Source organism: Somniosus microcephalus, chromosome 4, assembly GCF_052327205.1.
Source record: "Somniosus microcephalus isolate GS21.2 chromosome 4, FLI_Smic_1.0, whole genome shotgun sequence".
NCBI classification, from domain to species: Eukaryota; Metazoa; Chordata; class Chondrichthyes; order Squaliformes; family Somniosidae; genus Somniosus; species Somniosus microcephalus.
Window position 1 is genome coordinate 150,311,891 of NC_140990.1, and position 6,508 is coordinate 150,318,398.

Consider the following 6,508-nt stretch of genomic DNA (forward strand, 5'->3'; position numbering starts at 1 on the left):
ACAGGGAAGGCTGAAACTTGTCGTTCAGTACTTTATATAGCTACTGACTTAGCAGCGCTATCTGCAGCAGCGTTTCCAAGCGCAACCTCGTCCAAATGCCCCGTGTGCGCTTGGCACTTAATAATTGCAATCTGTTTACGTCTCTGAATAGCTAGTAAAAGATTTTGCACTTCTTGTGCATTTTTAATCTGGGTTCCCGAGGAAGTCAGGTAACCGCGAATTTTCCAAATTTGTCATGCTCATGTCCAATAGTGGTCTGGTTATTTCTGAATAGTTCAATATTCATTGTCTACAATAGCCAGTCATTCCTAGAAAATGCTTCATTTCTCTTTTAGTTTTTGGCAACGATGTGTTGCAAACGACCTTTATTCTATCTGGCGTTAACTCCCTGTTTTAACAATGATTCCATCACTGGCTCAATTCCTTTTTCTGCTTTCTCTGACAATGGATACTGTGACCTTTTGGGTAATGGTGCAGCTGGATTAATTGTAACTTTATAGGGCTGTGCAGTCTAATAGTTAGGAGGTATTTTAAATTTAAAAACGGCTGATAATCTTGTCCTGTTTTGTCATAGCAGGCCGTGCAGTGCAATTTTGGATGCCATTTCCCTAGTTTCAGGGATTCCTGGTATTTTATGGAGCTTGTAACGAATCCCCATGCTCCTAACAGACTGACAAGTTTGGGACTCAAACTTGGGTCGGCAATTTCCCGTGCGTAAAGAACAGGGTGTTTTATTTCTGTTACTGGGTACGCATATGCCTTATCTACTTGGATTTCTACCGTTACTCCTGATGGGGAGCAAATGATTGTAGCATTCATTTTGCACAGCAAGTCTCTTCCACATAAATTCATAGAGACATCTCCTGATAACAGAAAGGAGTGTTCTTCCTCAAATTCTTCTACTTTTACTGTGAGGGGAGTCGATTGATTCAAGCATTGTAGTATTCCAGCCAATCCAGCTATCGGGGTCTTTTTTCCATTAATAGGCATTCCTTCAGAATATCCTTTCCCCAACACCGAAAAGGTTGCTCCTGTATCTACTAAAATGACATAGGTCTCCCAGCTATTTGCATTTTAATTTCAGGTTCGCTGCGTGAATTTAAAGAAACAACGGGCATTTGGTGGTCTGTGGCGCTTGGGGCTGCTGGTGTCAGTCAGTAATTCTGATCTCTATTTCTCCTAAATCCCTGTCCGTTTGTAGGGTAACCTCCTGACTGGTCCGAAAAAGGGTTATGGACAGTGAAATTAGGACCTTTGTTCTCTAACGGAGGTCCATTATTGGAGGTTTGGTTCTGGCGATTTTTCGCAGGGCATTGGTTTGCCCAATGTCCGGGTTGTCCGCAATTGTAACAATTACCAGATCGTCCATACCCTCTTCCTCTACCACGTCTTCCTCTATATTCCCCTCTATTCATCCTTCTATAGTTACCTTGTTATCCTACCATAATAGAGGAGAAAGGTGTTTCTTTGGGGGTAATTAATTTTTTTTTTCTTCTGACTCAACAAACATAGAGGCAGTCTTTTTATCTGGCTGTTCTCTATTTCTCTCTTGTCCGTTAAACATTCCTCGAGACAAGTAATTCTTTCTATGTTAAATGAACCATCTGAGGGAAAGGGTCTAGTCTTATTTACAGCCCATTTGGACCAATTTGGTAGGTGATCAATGGATGATTGACCACAGTTCTTTAACATAAAGGCTGCTGGCGTGCCTTTCTCGGGTGGCTTACTGGTGCTAGCACCCATTTTAGCAGCTTAAATGGTTCACTTAAAACAATCTAAACTCCCGTGACAATCCGTGATCTGCGTTGTACGCCCCTACAGATCAGATTAATAAACTATACATACGTATCAAAATTACAGTCACATCCAATCTTCTTGGTCTTTACTTCAAATCAGTGTCACAAAGTCCTTGACCATTTGTCGCTCCGAGTGCCTTTAGAGTTTCGGCGCCTACTTTATGGTCCCGGCCTTCACGTGGGGCATTTGCCCTCTTAATAACCGGCCTGAGGCTAGGCGACTGAAACTCAGCACTTCCCGAATGAATTTAGTCAACTGACTGCAACAAGGTTTTTTTTAAAAAAATATTTACAACACATTAAGACATATCCTTATGCTTTAAAACTCGAGGGTTCTCAACCCTCGTGGAAGGTATTTCTAACTGGGGAAAATACTGAATCCACAATAGCTTAGTGGATCATGTAAAAGACATCACTATTTTCTCAACAATACATTCCGCCGCGGGACTCACTTCCCCGGCTTGGGTCTTTTCCAACCCCTTCTGCAGTTTTTTTTTCCAGCTTAAATATTTTAGTTGAAACATACAACAATTCCGTAACACTCTATGATCTGCGTGGGACGCCTCTACAGATCAGACATGACTAAACATTAATACATATAACAATAAACAATAAACAATACATTTGTTAAACAATAACCAAAGTGTTACTAAATCCCCAACCTATGCAGCCTTACTGGACAAAGCTGCAAAGTTGATTGATAATAACAAGTAGTTAAATACTCACTCTCATAAACATTAAACATTGACACTGTGTTTCAGACAACCGCCCACTCTTCTCTCCTTCTACCCTATTCCCTTTAGCCAAATCTTTAGCAAAAAGGGCCTTCAATTTGTCCCAGCTAACTTCACCCACTCGCTCTCCCTCTACCCTACTCCCTTTAGCCAAATCTTTGGCAAAAAGGGCCTTCAATTTGTCCCAGCTAACTTCAAGCTGGAACCTTGCTAGTTCAATTTCCAGTAAATCGCTAGCTCCTTCGTTAATCAAATTCCTGACTTAACCTTCTCTCTCAGCAAGCTGGAACCTTGCTAGTTCAATTTCCAATAAATCGCTAGCTCCTTAGTTAATCAAATTCCTGACTTAACCTTCTCTCTCTGGTACCTTTATACAGTCCTTTTCTGCACGATCCTGTTCGCGGGGCGTCAGCGCCTCATGGCTGGTCCTCTGTTCCGTTGCTGAAAGGGAAGCAGTCACAACGGCAGTTTAACCTCCGAACCTTGTGAGTCAATTACCCGATGGCAGTACTGTCCAATGGAATAAACAGACTATGCGCAGCTATGCTTCTGGCAGGGAAAGTCCCAAAAATGTGGCAAAAGACCACCTTCGGCCGATGGGATTTTCCCAACCGAGCAACGTACTCGGCGTCTGTTAACTCACCAATTGGCACAGCAAGCCATCTCGGTGGAACCTCCAAATTGTAGAAGTGCCTTACTTCTTAGCTCTGGGTAATGACTCAATACACACTTGGATTCGTCAGACAGACAGGCCTTTTATTTCACTTCTTGCAAGGGGAATCAGCACCTCTACTCAAGGGGTGAGGCTACTATTCCAATGATACAGCGTAAGCGTTCCATATTTATACAGTGTAACAAACAAGTTTGATTGACATTCCTTTGTTCCTCTATCAGGATACATTTTAGATTAATCATCAGGTAGAAATAACATATTGACAGAAGGATCCTGGACACATAAGTCAACCGTTAATCTATTACAGGGCATGAATCGTGTAACCGGAGGTCCTCTTTAATCATATATTGGGAGGCTAGCTTTGCTTACGGTCACAAGTTATCAGGTCACTGGGTACATCAAAGGAACCCATTGTTTCATTTCTACATTCTCATTAGGTGGGCAGACATCTGCTCTTGGCTGTAATCCAGGTTCGTGCAATAGCTCTAGTTACACATCGACTCTTTACCTGTGTCAAGTCTGAAAACTTTTACCAAGCAAACACTTGAAATTAACCCCTTATAATATGTAGATTTCCTCAACTGTCCCATCAAACACTCCCAGGACAGGTACAGCACGGGTTAGATACAATGAAAAGCTCCCTCTACACTGTCCCATCAAACACTCCCATGGCAGGTACAGCACGGGTTAGATACAGATCAAAGCTGCCTCTACAATGTCCCATCAAACACTGCCAGGGCAGGTCCAGCACGGGTTACATACAGAGTAAAGCGTACTCTAGACTGTCCCATCACACACTGCCAGGGCAGGTACTGCACGGGTTAGATACAGAGTAAGGCTCCCTCTACGCTATCCCATCAAACACTCCCAGGGCAGGTACAGCACGGGTTAAGTACAGAGTAAAACTCCCTCCACGCTATCGTATCAAAAACTCCCAAGGCAGGTACAGCACGGGTTAGATACAGAGTAAAGCTCCTTCTACACTGTCCTATCAAACACGGCCAGGGCAGCTACAGCATGGGTTAGATACAGAGTAAAGTTCCCTTAACTCTATCCCATCGAACACTCCCAGGGCAGGTACAGCAGGGGTAAAATTCTGAGTAAAGTTCACTCAACACTGTTCCACCACACACTCGCAGGGCAGGTACAGCAGGGGTTAGATAGAGTAAATTTCCCTCTAGGGCAGGTAGAGCACGGGTTACATACAAAGTAAAGTGTCCTCCACACTGTCCCATAAAACACTCCCAGTGCAGGTACAGCAGGGGTTAGGTACAGAGTAAAATTCTCTCTACACTGTCCCATCAAACACTCCCAGGGCAGGTACAGCATGGGTTAGAAACAGAGTAAAGCTCTATCTACACAGTCCCATCAAACACTTCCAGGGCAGAAACAGCACATGTTAGATACAGTGTAAAGCTCCCTCTACACTGTCCAATCAAACACTCCCAGGGTAGGTACAGCACAAGTTAGATACAGAGTAAAGCTCCCTCTACATGGTCCCATCAAACACTCCCAGGACAGGTACAGCACGGGTTTGATACAGAGTAAAGCTCCCTCTACACTGTCCCATCACACATGGCCAGGGCTGGTACAGCACAGGTTAGATTCAGAGTAAAGCTCCCTCTACAGTGTCCCATCACACACTGCCAGGGCAGGTACAGCATGGGTTAGATACAAAGTAAAACTCCCTCTACGCTATCCCATCAAACACTCCCAGGGCAGTTACGGCACGGGTTAGATACAGAATAAAATTCTCTCTACACAGTCCCATCAAACACTCCCAGGGCAGGTATATCACGGGTTTGATACAGAGAGAAGCTCCCTCTACACTGTCTGATCAAACACTCCCAGGGCAGGTAGAGCACAGGATAGATACAGAGTAAATCACCCCCTACACTGGCCCAAGAAACATCCCCAGGGCAGGTACTGCACGGGTTAGATACAAAGTAAAGCTTCCTCTATGCAGTCCCATCAAACACTCCCAGGGCAGGCACAGAACAGATTGGATACAGAGTAAATCTCCCTCTACACTGTCCAATCAAACACTGCCATGGCAGGTGCAACACGGGGTAGATACAGAGTAAAGCTTCCTCTACACTGTCCAATCAAACAATGCCAGGGCAGGTACAGCACGGGTTAGATACAATGAAAAATTCCCTCTACACTGTCCCGTCAAACACTCCCATGGCAGTTACAACACGGGTTAGCTGCATACTAAAGCTGCCTCTACACTGTCCCATCAAACACTCCCAGGGCAGGTACAGCATGGGTTAGATGCAGAGTAAAGTTCCCTCTACACTGTCCCATCAAACACTCCCAGGATAGGTACAGCATGGGTTAGATACAGAGTAAAGCTGCCTCTACGCTGTCCCATTAAACACTCCCAGGGCAGGTGCAGCATGGGTTAGATACAGAGTAAAGTTCCCTCTACGCTATCCCATCAAACACTCCCAGGATAGGTACAGCATGGGTTAGATACAGAGTAAAGCTCCCTCTACACTGTCCCATCAAACACTCCCAGGGCAGGTGCAGCATGGGTTAGATACAGAGTAAAGTTCCCTCTACAATGTCCCATCAAACACTCCCAGGACAGGTACAGCACGGGTTAGATACAGAGTAAAGCTCCCTCTACGCTATCCCATCAAACACTCCCAGGATAGGTACAGCATGGGTTAGATACAGAGTAAAGCTCCCTCTGCACTGTCCTATCAAACACTCCCAGGGCAGGTACAGCTCGGATTAGATACAGAGTAAAGCATACTTTACACTGTCCTATCAAACACTCCCAGGGCACGTACAGCACAGGTTAGATACAAACTAAAGCTCCCTCTACACGGTTCCATCAAACACTCCCTGGGCAGTTACAGCACGGGTTAGATACAGAGTAAAGCTCCCTCTACAATGCCCCATCAAACACTCCCAGGGCACGTACAGCACAGGTTAGATACAAACTAAAGCTCCCTCTACACGGTTCCATCAAACACTCCCTGGGCAGTTACAGCACGGGTTAGATACAGAGTAAAGCTCCTTCTACACTGTCCCATCAAACACTCCCAGGGCAGGTAGAGCACGGGTTACATAGAAAGTAAAGTGCCCTCCACATTGTCCCATAAAACACTCCCAGGGCAGGTACAGCATGGGTTAGATGCGGACTAAAGCTGCCTCTACAATGTCCCATCAAACACTCCCAGGGCAGGTACAGCATGGGTTCGATGCAGACTAAAGCTCCCTCTACACTATCCCGTCAAACGCTCCCAGGGCAGTTACAGCGTGGGTTAGATACAGAGTAAAGCTCCCTCTACACT